This window comes from Lepeophtheirus salmonis, chromosome 4 (genome assembly GCF_016086655.4).
Source record: "Lepeophtheirus salmonis chromosome 4, UVic_Lsal_1.4, whole genome shotgun sequence".
Lineage (NCBI taxonomy): Eukaryota > Metazoa > Arthropoda > Copepoda > Siphonostomatoida > Caligidae > Lepeophtheirus > Lepeophtheirus salmonis.
The window spans coordinates 30573783-30588837 of NC_052134.2; positions in this window are offsets into that span (position 1 = coordinate 30573783).

Below are 15055 nucleotides of genomic sequence, written 5' to 3' on the forward strand. Positions count from 1 at the left end.
TGATATTAAAGAGTTTTCTTGGATGTATGTCATGCTTTGGTGGGAGTTTTTAAGGCTCCAGGGATACCCCAAGTACCTTCTACAACCCGAGAGCTTTGAACTATTTTTTGGTATTGAGGGGCTCCTTGGATGTATTGGCCGTGGTTTTTAGCAATCCCACATAACCCCTGGTACAATCTGAAAGTGGAGAGTATTCACCCATTTTTCAGAGGCGCTAGCTTAGCTATTTCTCCCTCCCCCCTTACCAATCCTCTCGATCCATTTTACAAAAGATTGGATTGAATTTAAAAAATAATATTTGTCATAAATAATTTGAAGCGAATTTATAATGTGTTCATCATGAAGTTTGAACAAAATAGGGGTAATTTTCCCAAGGGCGGTTTTCCTAACCGACAATTTTCCTCATTGGCAATTTTCTCCAGGGCAATCTTCCACGGGCAGTTTTCCTAGTACTGTCTGCCTCTTTATGGGTTAAGTCGATTTTCAGGATTTATCGAAAAAGGACATGTTCGCGCAAAAAAGACGATTAGCCCCCATAATTCAAACCATAACCGGGATTTTCTGTATTATATTTTAAATGCAGAAGGTTATCCTCTTCAATTTATTCATCCCCCCCATCAGCCAGACGTTATTAAAAATTGTCTTAATTCAGTATTACCGTATGGCTCGCTCCCGACTTCTCCTTGCTCTTTTACAAAAATCCCATGTCTAATTATAATTTTACTTAGATACATTTTAATAATAGCGTAGCTATACATTTGTATTGATATATGATAACCAAAATTACTTCATAGAAATAATAAGATGGCCAAATATTTATAGGACAAAGAATCAAAGAGAAAATGTATTCTAGTTCTTTTGCAAAAGTTGTATAAATAAAGTATAACTTATTATTTCGTCGATTTATCATAAAGAATAAATTATTAAGTAGCTATGCCGAATCATGTGAGACGAGAAACTTGAAAAAGAATAACAAAATATATGGTCTATTTTTGTGTTAGCGAGGTAACACCGTGCTCAGTTTACTATTTGAATTAGTTTAGTTAAACTTTCAGTATCTTTCAAACACGCTAATATTTTATCCTTATTCTTAATTTAGGCCTAATTAAAGGCTGATCAATGTTGTAGAGGATTTGATTTATGATGAATTAAGTGTATTTTCTTGTATTTAGACAAAATATATATCAATTGTAATAATTAATTTATTGTCTACAATATGGAAATAGGATTGTATAAAGATTAACATCATTTTTATTATATATTAGAGTCTGATTTATAATAAAACTAGTCATTAGAGGGATACATTTTTGAAAGGCAGTAAGAATTATGTCCCTTTATTAGTTACTTGCTTTTAATTAGGACGTTTCTTTAAAATTTAAAACGAAATATCCATAGTGTTTAATATCAGAAATATTAATTCTTGAAAGGATTTGCGTTCATATATTCTTTCCCAATTAATATTGCTATTATCAGCGTGTTTTATTGTAGCTATCAACTTTATTTCTATAAACGAGATATTCGATCAGTTAAAAAAATAAATAATGAAGACTTAGATCAAAAGAGTAATTTTAACAACCATTTTAAACTTTGAATCTAACAAAAATCAACAACCAACACATTAATGTATTTACATTTACATAGATAGTTTATAAATAAAGATTTCCTGACAAGCTGTTGACAAGGACTGTCTGCGGTTATTTACATAGTAATTATTGAAATATTACTAACTAAATACTTTATTTAATACAGTAGATCATAATTATTTCATAAAAAGATTAAAATCTTGAAATTCCACGTTGATATTTTATAACTTGAACCCTTGGCAATTAACTACGATAGGTTTTTTTTTCAACAACAAAACAAAAGTATGGTTTTGGTTAAAGGCGTAAGGGTGCTAATAAGGCATTTTGTAATTTACAATATGCCTATTAAAAGATAACTACACCATATTTAACAAGTTGGCCTTAATCGATAGATATTGTCTTACCTGTTTTAAGCATGTACATTGTATACCAGCAGTAATATCCGACATTGCCTCTAGTAATTTGGCATAGGTGAACATGAAAACTTTGCTTTAGTAATATAATAGATAATTCCCAAATAAATACTCACATGGAGTTACTCAATACTTAGGCGATCTCTCATCAAAAATGAAAATAAAACAGGAACGCAAAATAGGGCTTTATATTTACAACCCTAAATATATGTGCTCCCCTTTGAGCATGATATGACGTAATGAATTTTGTGTCAGAGAATACTTTAACGTCTAGAATGCTCCCTGGCTAAAGTTTAGCTACAATCACTTGTTGATCAGCCTTATATAAGTTCCTATTTATTATTTTATTTGCATTACTTCCATTTTCCTTCTTTTTTAATATGAGCTTGAGCTGCTTGTTGTTAAAAATGAGGCTTCAACTAATATTTTACACAACTCTATACTATATAGAGTTATATAATGAGGTCATATTTTCATTTTTTAAACTCTTAGTCTACATGAAATATCTCGCTAACATAAAAGTATATTAGTGTTTTGTTGTAGGAAGTAGATTTTTCTCCTTCTTTTTACCTTATCAGTGTTCTAAACCTTCATGGCTTGAATTCAAATTAGCTTGTGTAAAGCTGTAACAATTTCAAACCATTATTAGATAACATAATAACATAATTGCGACAGGCTATTTTTTTATTTCTTTTTGGAGCAAAGTATGAAAATATACTAAAAGTAACGACATGAGCATGCAGTATTTGTGGATTTTATTTATTTTCACTAAAGAATTATTAAATAATACTAAATAAATTTAAAAAGTAAACATTTGGGGTTACTCGATATATTTTAAGCAATATTTAACTAAATATAATGTCAAAAGTAAGTTTTTAAATTTCATAAATTATTAATAAATTATATGTTATAATATTGTTGATTTTTCATATATTTCATTTAATCAGGTAAATAACACTAAATGAGTATGTGCAGTGGCTATTTGTAAAAACCCAAGAGGTCTTTATCTAATAAATCTGCTGTTTTACCCAGCCATTTTCTTATTGCCTAACCTTATTCTAGTAACATTGTTAATACAACGTTATCTCACTAGGACAAAAATAAAAGTTTTTATTTTTTTGTCAGCTGCCTATGATTCTACTTCTTTTCCCCTTATCAGTGTTTTGAACGTTGATTGGGTGAATTATAATTAGTTCTTGTTAAGGTGTGAACACTTCCCAACAACTATAGAATAATAATTTTATAATTGAGGAAAGTTGGCCCAGAGTTAGTGAACAATCGACTGATTTTGAGTCTTTCCTGATGCAAAACTCAGGTCAGGAGAATGAATATACACATATGGGTTGATAACCCACAATAGTTATTTAGAAAATTTACAAACCTTTTTAAATTTGGATACTTAAAAGGTAACAACGTGTTAAGTATCCAAATTTAAAAAGGTTTGTAAATTTTCTAAATAACTATTGTGGGTTATCAACCCATATATGTATGTTCATTCTCAAGGAAATAGTATACATCGATTAAAGCTACTTTGTTAGATCATACAAAATTACTTTTAAGTTTGGAAGCCATTTTTCAAACTAAAAGAACAATTGTACAATAAGGACACTGCTTCCATGGAATTAATTGTTTTAATCACATTCTGGCACTCACTTGTACAAAGTAAATTCTCCAATCATAGGCAATCCCTAAGTTCTATGGACATAGTAGATATTATGATATTCTCTTAGACTTGAAAAATGTATGTATATAATTATATATAGTAGGAAAAACGATCATACGTCATTCTACTGACATCCCTATAATGCCTTTGATTTATTTTCTAAAATGAATCCAATTATTTGTCCTTTTTATGGGTAAATATCTATCTATCAATGAAGCTCACAGTTTGATTAGTCAAGGTGATCATGTTTATACATACTGCTTCAATTATATTTTGAGAATACGAATCGCATTTCATTTTCTGATTAAAACAAATACGTTAATGCTAGTAATTTTAGTCGTTAAAATTATATATTATGTCAATCAGTTCTACTGCATCCTTTGCTAAAGAATGTAGATTGAACGACGGCCATTTGTGGAGCTCCTATACAGCATTTTTACTGACGTTAATTTTAAACCATAATTAAAATTGACATCATTTTGGGAGCTCATAGTTGATATACTACAAAATAAAGTATAAGAATTTCCTATTAATACTAAAGGATTTTTATAAAAACATTAAAAATAAAATAGACAATGATATATAAACGGTGATATTTGGATCCAATTAAAGTAATAATTATTATAATAATCATGCCGATTAATTGGAAAGATTTGTACAATAATTTCATTTCATGATCGATTAGGGACAATAAAAAAACGTATTTCGTAGACCTGTATTATATATTACTTGCACTCATAATCGACATAAGTGAACACGATTATTTTTTTAAATTACTCGAATTTGTCCTTAATATCTTTGGAAAAGCTAGACATACTTTGAAGTGGAACCACGTCAATTTGAAATATTTGAATGAGTCTCAAGTAATCAAATATTTATTTTTATTTTCAATATCAAAGAATATTTATATACTTATTTCTGCGAATTACTAATTTATATATAACTATTCAAAATAAAGGTTACTGATGGTGTTAAATTTACAAATATTTTTATGTAAGTATTCATCACAAAAGATAGGAATGACACCATTGCATACAAATTATAGGAGTTATACAAGTTATAACTGAGGCCTGCCTCACTCTTACAGTTTATAACTGACTGTTTTAACTGGGCAAGCTGTGGGCCAGCAATATTTTTATGTAAGAAACGTTATGTTTCATTTAAGAACGAAATAATTATTTCTTGGGCCTTGTACCTTCAAGTTATTTCTTGATGGCAAATTCGATCTATGAAATAGGAGTAGTAGCATTGCCTTACTTAACAACAACTCGACATCAATCATCAAAATGCCGTACTTGCTTATTTTAAATTGTATCCAATTCTAATATTTATTAAAAAATATCGTAATATTTCCATTGTTATAATCAAATTATTGTCTACAATATGAAGATGGGATTATAAAAAGATGTAATACCATACTCTATAATAAATTTTAGAGTCTGACCTATGATAAAATGAGACATAAGAGGGATAAATTTTTGATTGAACTAGGAATTAAGTCCTTTTATTATTTAATCGCATTTTGACATCCAAAAAAACAGCAATAGTTCATTATTTTCATTAATATTAATGAAAATAGATGTTTTATTCTTATGAAACTTGACTTTTTAGAACCATAAAATCGCCCAACTCAATTAAAAATGCTCTAAAGTTGATATTTTATAAAATAAAATGGACAAACTTCAAACAAATATTGAAGCATCTTCATCAAATGGCTTAAGAAGATAAAAAAAGACTGAACACCCGAGTTCAATACTTCTAAATACAAAATAAAAACAGTGCTAATTGAATTAAATCAAAAATATATTTTATTAATTTATATTAAAATGATAATATTTACATATACAATTAATTTTTTAAGGAGCCATTAGGGTCGAAAAAATTATGATAATGGGATAAAAATAAATGATCATACCAAATATAGTAATAAACTTATTGGCTCGAATAGATACAAACATAACGATTCAATATCATATTTTCAAATACAACCATATCACCTATCAGGGCGTGACATCGCTAGTACAAAATACGCAATGTATTTTTTTGTCAACAGTGGATTCACTCGTCTTGTCTTGATACGTCATGGTTATATCATAAATTTTTTCTTTTGGATAAATAAACGAAGTATTACAAAAGGATTATCCGGCATGGCTGGGACCAAGGAGGGAGCGAGATGTCAATGTAAATTTATTAATGTTTAGACCCCTTCGGTCTTGACGAGTATTAAGGTATATAATAATACATTATAAATAAGAGAGGAAGGAGAAAATTATAGAAACAAGGATATTTGCTAAATTACTCCAATGTCGATCTTCAATTCTACTCTGAGTCCAACAAGTACTTAATTAATAACTCCGCAACAAATCTTCAGGGTTACAGTCCGTCTTTTATGAGCACGCACGAATATTCAATCAGGCTTGAATATAATTTAATCTATTTAGAAAAGATGATAGCTACTTAGGAATTAAATAATAATGACAATTGCTATGGAAAAGAAAATGTATTCGTTATATTATCTTTTACAAATTAAGGGGACAGCTAAGAAACACATTGACATTATTTTCTGATAATATACTTGTGCTTCATTTTAAAGAAGACGAGAATAGAATTTCTTATTGATCCCTCGTCGTATATACATCTATGATTTTAGGAAAAATGTCAAGGAAAAAATGGCAGCGAAAAAAATGGCAAGATAAAAAAAAAAAATGTGTCTAAATGGAAAAAATGGCAAACCACTTAGAGGATTCGGGAAGGTAGTCAAAGGTAAGAGAGTGCGAGAAAAACTGTGAAGCTCAGTACAGTTGGATCAATCTGAAATTGCAACAGAGCAACGATCTTCTTCTCTTCAAAACCTTCTTTCTTTTCCAAAGAGAACAGAGCGGCAGTTCCATCCTTCACACTGGTTATTAGTTCTCGGGCGGTCAGTGATAGTGGCATGATGGACGTTCCAGAGTGCAGGAGGAAATAAATAGCTTTGCTCGTTACCCCGCTCCGAATGATATCAGAGGTGTATTGCGGCAACTCCCTCTGCACTTTCCTTCTGCATTCAGGAACATCCATCGTGCCACAATTTTTTTTGAAAAAGTTCAAAAGGATATACGTTGAGCAATAGCAAAGGCTTAAAAACTTATGCGAAAGCTATGTGGCAAGGCATAAGACTATATCCCAGTTCCTGTCAGGTGCTGGTTACAATATCCGATTTGATGTCTAAAACAAGGTAAGAATTTCTTAAAAATTTTACGAATAAAAGTTCAATTAATTAAGTTTAAGACTTTTTGAATTCATTCATCATTCTATGATAAGGAATATCATAGAGAATTATTTCATATTTTATTATAGGCCCCACTCAAAAAATATGCATCTTTAAAGATTTTTTTTTTTTTTTGATTTTTTATTTCTTGAGTGATTTTATATTTTATGTGGCTGTACAAGCAAACACATAACAAAACCATATTATTATATACGATTTCAATATCATATGATGACCTTGTCATAAATAATCCTATATTTGAAATATTTAAATTCTAAGCTCTTCTTAAACATCCCTTCATAGTTACAATTATTGAATCTATTCAATTGTTATATATGGATTGATAAGATTTTCCACCCAATGAATGAGTCGACTCTTGTCTTTCAAGGCTTAGCTTGGTTTGGGTTTCTTCTTTGGATAAAGTATCAATCTGCCATCATTCCCGTAGAAATTGAAATTCAAGCATGTGCTGTTGAAGATAAAGTATCCTAAATCCCTTCTTTTGTAGTATTCTTAGAGAACATGGAAGTATTTCTGTCTTTAATTAATGAAGATCAATCTAAGCATATGAAAGACACTTCTAAATTAAAAATGTGTTGCTTCATTTATCAAAAAAATAAAAAAGATTGTATTTCTCTGTAATTGAAAGGTAAACCAGAGTTAAATAGACGCAGCAGTTTTACAAATGCCAAACTTTTGATATACAATATAGTTAATAGAAATATAAGACACCTGAAATCTTTGAGAGATTAACACCTTCCCGTAGAGTTAGCTCTAACTATATGAACCTAAATTAGCCAAATTAGATAATTACATGAATGTCGAATAAATTTTTTTAGAGCCTTTTTATCGTCATAAAATATGTATTTACATTTATTCAATATATAAATTAATTGAAGGAATTAAACATTGACAAAGAAATTTATAAACTAATGAAGTTGGAGCTGGAGTCTCTTTCTAAATTGAAATGAATGAATATACAGATTTATAATATTCATATTCTTTGATAAATACCACTGAAGACCATTGTTATTTATTACATATGTAGTTACATATTCAAATGTCATTGTATCATACTATAAAAATATACATAAAAATTCGTTGAAAGAGCCTATAAGTCACTTTTTATGGTTTTCATACTTGGCTTGATACATTGGAAGTATGAATTCACAGTCTTGGATAAATAATTTCGAGAATTCGAGTCAAAATTAAATATGTATGTCAAGGTATAACTGAATATTATTTTATCTCTGGATAATAACAATGTAGAATGGAAATCATTTTGTTAATTTTTTATTATGCCCTCATATTCAATCAGTTGAATATTATTTGGACTTGGAGACACTAAACAAGCCTTTTCACCTACTCTCAATTGTCTCTATCAAAAGGGAATTGAAAAATTTGAAAAAAAGCTTATAGTATTTTTCTTGTTTCTAACTGTTAATTATCATTGATAGAATAGTGATTAATTATTATATACATTGAATTAATAATTTTACGAAAGGATGACTATAAATTTTACACACACTCTAAAGGAAAGTATTTGATTGATATATATTAATATATAAATCCAAATCATATGCCCTACTTCTGTGAGTTCATAATAAACGTTGAGTCAGCTGTTTTAAATCTTACAAGATTCAATTAATGAAAACAGCTGAAAGGAAAATATATTACATCTTTGTTTGTTTAAATAAGTGAGCTGTGATAATGCTTAATGTGATGAAAATAAACAAATCTGACGTCATACTATACCCCTAGGGTAAGCTAATATCTTTGCTCAATCATTCATGTATCGTGTAATCTCTATCTGGGACATATATTTATGTATCTGAACAAACTAAATAGACTGTGGTCCTATGAGAAAATAATTAATTTTTCGACAGAAATTCGACTTTCCCTTAGTTTTTAAAATTTGAAATCTTGTCACGTCAACTTTTAATTGGATAAAAAGTACCCTAGTGGTCATTCTTGTACATCAAACAGACCATATTACATTTAAGTTAGCTTAAGATCTCAATGTTAATCACGTCATCAAAAATATAAAGAGTTACTTAATAAATTTGCTGTCTTTCCTTCTAGTGTTTTTTGTTTTTTTGCCTTACCTTGTTCTAATAACATCGCTATGCATTTCTTTCTCTATGGTTTAGCCTCTTAATATGGCCAACATCATCAATGGTGATTTCCAATTAAAACATAGTATATTCATTTCAAAAGCATTAGTATTCTTGGAGGTTAATTATAAACACATAAATAATTTCACAAGAATTAGAATTTATAATTGGTCTATAATTATAATAATCAGACAATTAAGGATTGCTCAAGAACTATGTAGGTATGTACTTTGTAATTTTTAGCTATAAATATGTAATTCATTTTATCTTTTTAAGTAGAGTTAATTGGATTAGCTGATAATTATGATTACATATGTAGGGAAGACAGAGTCAATTATTGTTTGAATCTATTTTATGGTTACACAGTCAAATTTTTTTTCCTATTTGCAATTGAATGCCACTCATCAAATGTTGCACCTGTCCTTTCAAGGTGTTGAATAATTGACTTTCATTATATGATTGGAGATGAAAATATTATTAGATACTAGAAAGTACCTATATTATATATTTTATTTCGAATTTTGATCAATTCCTGAAATAACTAAAGGATTTAGTAAAACTTGTCGATAGACAACATAATAATTAGTAATATGTTCCTCCTTTAAGCATGATGAAAATATGGTAGATTCTAAGACTAACTCGCAAATCCTCTTCCTAAGTTCCTTTTTTTAATTCGTATTTAATATACGTTCTTTATTTTTCCGTTGTACAATAATTCATTTTTTTATATTTTTTGCTGCATTTTCGAATCTACAGCCCATACCTTAATCAAAATAACTCAAACCTTAATCAAAATAACCCATGCCCTTAGTTACGTAACTTATATTATTTATGAACCACTTTTATATTATAACTAAAGTATGTATATATCTCCGTTTTTGTAATATATACAATATACTTTTTATTAGTGGACATACGAATATCATCTAATGGTAAAGGGAACCCGTATGTATATAGGAGAAGAAGAGGATTAGGGAGTGTGTCTGATGTTGGTTGAAATGGGAACATATTTCTGATAGTAATGGCCAAAGGGATGGAAGAAATTTAAATATTGTCTATCGACAAGTTTCAGCAAGTTCTAGATTTATTTAAATAATTAATACAAATTTCGAAATAAAATATAAAATACACGTACGTCCTAGTAAAATTACATTATAGATCACTGATCATTATTTTAGATTGAATAAATTCACACTGACAAACCTATTCAGTACAAAGCCCTAGAAAAAAACATATTTGATGAGAAGTCTAATTTAATGGAGCAATACACAATATGATGAAAATTGCTGCACTTGTTCCAACTGTCCCCTTTATACTGAGATTTACAATAGCTCAAATTCATCTTCAATGTGTGAGTTTTATATTTAGATACATTTTGATTATAGTTAACGAAAACAAAAACCGAACTAAAATGTACTTGTACATTAGAAAAATAGTTTTTATCTAAATTTCTCGAAAAAAAGTTAACAAAATAGTTGATTATTTTCACAATAATTTGAATTATATTATACAAATTTTGCTGTAGCTTTTTTGACGTTTGAGTGAAAGCTACTGATGCTACTTTACAATGCAAAAATGTCTCTGGTCTACTCTAATCATAAGTTTTTTCTGAGGCGTCAACGCAAAAACAATATATATATTTTTTAATTAAATCTCTACCAAAACAACTTATGTGACCTTATAGTAAAGATGTTTAGTATATTATTCTTTGATTAATAGCTTCTTCTTCAATATTAGGGTTCTTTCAGCCTTCTTTTGTCATTTCTCGCAATTTTTTAGAGGTTATTTATAATGGCATTTTCTTGGTATATTGAAGAAACCGCAATGCGAAGGAGAGTGCTTGAGGATGTGTACTGAAAGTTTGGAAATGACGTTTTAAGCTGCATTTTTAGAGAGGTGACCAATTTCGTTTTGGGTAGTTATGTTTATTTTCAACCGTGATGTTCCTTCGACAAGTTCATGCATAACGTTCTAAAGCAATATTTAATAAAAATCAAGACAACGAGATAATACAATTTTTTTTTAATTTCATACAAACACACAGTCCAATATTTCATATATTTATTTGAGTTAAAATTCCAAAGGCGTCCGCAGGATTATATTGAGTGTGTGTGGGAGGGGGGGTAATTTTTCTGAAAAAAGATCGAAAAGTTAAAAATTTTTGGAAAAAAAATTGAAAATGAAATTTGTATGATACAAAATTTGAAAAATTAAACTTTGCGAAAAAATTTAAAGAAAGCAAAGTTGTTCAAAAAAACAAACAAAAATGGAACTTTTTTTAAAAATCCACAGCTGCTGAAAAAATAAAAAAATTGGTGAAAAAAGTTTCAAAAAATAAATTTTAAATATTAAATTTTTGGAGAATTTTTTTTAAAGATCTAGGTGGAGGGTTAGTACTCTTGTGTATAGTTTTCCCTAAAATTTATATCAAGGTTTTTATTGACATATCGACTAGACTTAAACTCGAATGTGGATCTATAATCTCTCATTCGAGCATATATCTATGGTTAATGCTCAGCTTAGACTCTACAATGAGTACTTGAGCTCACTTTCTCCCTCATGGGCTGCTGTTCAAAGGATAGTAAAGTATGCTAAACCTATTCATGATTCGATAACAATTGTGGATATAAGTAGGCAAAATTCATCGAAGATATCTTTGTTTTTTTAATCTTGAAAATTTCCAAAGTTTAGAGATTCAAGTAATGCAGCCTAATATTCTTACGGTGTATGACCTGCATCAAACTATGGCTCAATATTAAACCTGTGGAAGTTATTTTTTTGATCTGGAAGAAAACATCGACATCCCAGCCTCTGGCACCTGAAAATGAAAGGTTAACCGTCACATATTGAGGAGGCATCTGAATTGTGAAAAAAATTGTCTAAAAAATTTTATGTATTAAAAATTTAAGGTTAAAACTACCAGAAACTTGGCTGCTAAGAATTAGGGAATACTTGCATGGAATAATGGAAGGAAAAAATTTTACTCCACAATTCTAGATATCCACAAATTGATCTTTCTCAATAGTCATTGTAAGGACTGCAGGAAGCTCTTTAATATTATTCAGAATTTTTTCGTTGATTTTCATTTTTTGGGATATCCTTCAAAATGTCTTATCATTAACATAGAAGTGACAAAGCACAACATGGGTGAAATTAAAGCTTCAATTTTACTCGGTCTTTCATCCAGAAAATCGTAACACGAAAGTCAAGCCCTACATTTTACTTTTTAACGTGACAAGGCTCTCATCCCATCAATTCTAACTAAGTGTGAAAATATTTACGTGGAACATTGAAGGTGAATAATTATCCCTGCCACTGCTCGATATTTTGTTTTTTATCTCAAAATCCCAAACTTGGATGGTAGCTCCTAAGTTTACGTCCTTGAGGTGATTCGGTATCAAATTTCTGATTCCCTCTGATACAACTCAACATTGAAGAGGATCATCCGACGGTATGAACATTTTATGGAGATATCAACGTTGTAAATTGAAGAATTTTTCACCAGTTTTACATTATTTTTTCCAAATATTATATTTTTCCAATTTTTTTTTTTTCATAAATCAATAGTTATTCTAAAAAATTACAAAAGCCCTAAGCTTATACATCTCTAATAAGCAATACTTCAATTTTGAAAATTTCAAATATTAAATTTTTTGAAAAAAAAATTCTGAAATACACAGCTATTCTAATTAAATTAAATTTTTTTCATAAATCCACAACTGTACACAAAAAATAAAAGAAATTGGAAGTTTTTTAAAAATCCACAGGTTTTCACACAAAAAATATTTGGGAAATTTGTTTTTGGAAATTAAATTTTATATATAAAATTTGTAGGAAATTTTTTTTTAACAATCCATTGCTATTCACAGAAAAAAAAATTGAAAAATTATATTTTTTGGATAAAAAAGGAAAAATTAAATTAAATTTTAAATAGTATACTTTTTATAAAAAAAATCAAATATTAAATTAGCAAAATTCTTTTATTTTACAGGGACTAAATCCCTTCCAGCCCACCTCCTACGGAATACCCCTGCATTATGTCTTTTATTCAAATTTCTGGGATGATTTAATGGATCCAAGTTTTTTAGCAATAGTTTAGAACTTTAATTTGATTTAAGAGACCTATATTGGACTATTTATGGCCCCATTCAATTAAAACCGATATTATGATAATGAATTTAACCTACTTTAAATACAATTTGAGACGGCTTCTAATAGTTAATAATAACTATTTGATTACATAAATTGACATGCTCATTTTTGAAATCATGCTTCTTGCTTCCTAGTGTGTTGACAAGCCGCATTATTCTAAAATTAATGTAATTGTATGAAGGCTTCAAGGAGACAATGAAGGCATTTCCTTCGCTAAAAGATATATGAGTTAGAAGAGTTCTAAACATATTATTTATGCATTGCACATATGCAGGTATTTAACCAATGTATGTATGTTTTACATTTGTATTAATGTCAAGAGGCATTTAATTATATCCTTGTGGTTGAAATTACAAATTATCATTTATAAAAAAAGTAATAAATGACATATATCTATGTCTTTGCATATCGTTATGTGTTTTTAATCCTTCGTTAGTGAAACAGGTTTTTGTGCACCTCAAATTTTATTAAATTGGTTTAAATTTGGTTAAAATATTTTTTAATGCTGGAAATTTTTAGTATGTTCCTGAAACATCTTTTAAAATAAATGCAACTTTTTATTGCTAAGAAGGTTTTTTCTTGGAATTATTCACAAACTTATATAAGAAATAATTTTTGTATTTGTTTATACAAAAATGATATAATGACAAAAAAAATGATAAAATACATCCCGGTTGACAAAAACACTGTGGTATGGTGGATGTATAGTTTGAATAAGTTTATCAAAAATTCCTAGTTAGGTTCATGATAACTCACAACCACAGATACATTTGTATTCAGCAACATAATTTCTTCGAAAGATGACGATATTGTGACTGATTTTTTTATTACAGGAAAATGTAGACAAGCACATCTTTGAGCAAAAAAAAAAAATGATAATAGTGTTATAAACCCAGAGGATATTTTAAATAAATCTTTGTTTTTTATAGAAATAAAGTATATTTAGAAATAAACTTATATAGAAAAGAAATGATTAAATAATAAAATATCGAAAAAACTTGAAAACGACATTAATTCCATTTAATTTTTTTACTATTATACCGTACCGAACTGCGTACCGTGAAGGGTCTACCGCAATTAGTACCAAAAAATGAGTTCAGCGTGCAATCCCAGCCCTAATATAGATATAGCACATTTGCTGAAAATTTTCGCACTTAATAAAGAAAACATGTTTTTTTCGTTCAAAATTGGCTTTTTTTAAATTATTATAATTCTATTTTATTTTTTATTCGCTTTATAGAGCAGAGTTCCCATAAGACTGTTCAAGCAATTGCTTAGATTGAACGGTATTTTACCATTAATAAGTATTGCCAAATTAAAAAACAAAATTGTTTTGAAAATAACAAAAGTAACGTCAAACCATGCACAATAACTCACAAACTAAAGAACAGATTGTCTTGAAATTTTGGGAGCTCTCTTTTGAAGATTGGTACACAATGAGAATGAGATGATTCTTTGAATGGATTATAGAGTAAAGGTACGAAAACTAACAACGGATCATTAAATGGATGAGAGCAATCTATGTATGGGTGGAACTTTAAAGGGAGATACAACTCTAAACATATAATATAATTGTAGGCAATTTTCTTGCGAGAAATCCCGTCTAGGATTTTAATTTACAACTACTAATTTGTGCTATTATTTCATTTTGATCTTTTTTAATTACTTTGGGACGTTTATTGGTTGAATTAGAAACAGCTCTTGTTCATCTGTGAACTCTATTTAACAATTATACATTAATAATTCCAGAGTTGGGAAGTATTGACTATCTATCAAAGGATTTTTTGTCTTTTCCCTTCTGTTTATTTTTGAGCGAAAGGTTGAGTGATATAATAAAGTTAATGTAATTCGCTGTTTTCTTTACATCTCCACCTCTAATT